This window comes from Plasmodium reichenowi, chromosome 14 (assembly GCF_001601855.1).
Source record: "Plasmodium reichenowi strain SY57 chromosome 14, whole genome shotgun sequence".
Lineage (NCBI taxonomy): Eukaryota > Apicomplexa > Aconoidasida > Haemosporida > Plasmodiidae > Plasmodium > Plasmodium reichenowi.
In genome coordinates, this window is record NC_033659.1 from 2794267 (window position 1) to 2795997 (window position 1731).

Here is a 1731-nt window from a genome sequence, read left to right on the forward strand (position 1 = left end):
AAGTTTTTTTTTTTTTTTTTTTTTTTTTTTTTTTTTTTTTTTGAGGATTTTATATAATAATCACGAAATGTATATTATTTCTTTCAATAGTTTGGATTAAAACAAAAAAGAACAAAAAGGAAATTTAGAAATATTATTTTTATGAGAGTTATTATATTGAAATATCAAATAAATTATATGTAAAATATATATATATATGATATATACATGTGTATATGTCATAATATATATGATATTGTAGTATAATATGAAAAAGTGTGCTTTAAATAATATTCATAATGTATTATAATAAACTATATATTACATACAAATATAATATATAGATATATATATTATATTATATTATATTATATTATATATTTTGTAATATAACATTTCTAACTACCATTAATTATATTATCTTTCTTTTAAAAAAAAGAAAAAAAAAAAAAATGTAGAAAAAAAGTGTTTTATTTTTTGTATTTTTTATATTTATTTATTATCCAAAAATGTTTAAATTTCTATATTAAAAATAAATATATTTAAAGAAATTAAAGAAAAGGTTCATTTTGTGTCATTTTTTTCTTATTTTCCTTTTTCTCATTTAATATGAATGAAAGCTTATAATATAATATAATATAATATTGTTTTTTAATTAATATATTTTTTCTTTTTTTCTTAAATTATAAGAAATATATGTGATTATTTTTGTATATTTGTTAATTTTCTATTAAATATTTTAACATAAAAATAAGTACGTATTTTTTATTTATATTTGTAGCTATACACTACTTACTTGATATATTATCCTCCTTATGTTTTTCTTTTTCATCATTTTCATCTTTGTCTTCATTTTCCTTTTCATTTTCATTTTCTTTTTGATTTATTTTATTCGATACTTTTGGTACATTTAAAAGAACTTTTTCCTCTTGGTAAATATTTTTATAAGAAAATATAAATATATTATACAAATATATAATCTATTGAGTAACAGAAATATATATAATAAAATTTTTATTCTGTATTTAATCACGGATATTTAAGGCATCAAAAAAAATAACGGAAGAAACAAAATTGACTTAAAAGGATATTACATATACATATATATATATATATATATATTTATTTATTTATATTATTTCTTGTGGATATATAACATAAAAATAATATATTTTAACTTACAATTAATAATGTGCCAAGATGATTATGTGCATTTATCAAATGAGTGTTGTACGTCTTTTGAAATACCATTGATAGTATAGTATATTAAATAATGTGGAACACTGAGCAGTAATAAGAATATGAATATATATATTTATATATGTATATATTTTTATACATATAAATTTTGAAATATATATAAATATATGGTTAGCGAGTTAATATATGTACATGTGTGTGTTCATAGGCTCCTTTATTTCTATTTTATCTGACTGAAGATTATGGGGATCCTTAAAAAAAGAAAAAGAAATAATAAATTAATAATCAAATACATTAAAATAATATATATATTTATGTATTTATATACATGAAAAAAAAAAAACAAATAAATATATACTAAAACGTAAAATATAATACGAACTTATATATATATATATATATATATTTATATATATATTTTTTTTTTTTTTTTCTACAAATTTATATACCTTTCGTTTGTTATATAAATTTATTTTTCCCCGAGTTTGTATTAAATAAGAAAAGATATATATATATATTTATATATATATATATACATATACATATACATTG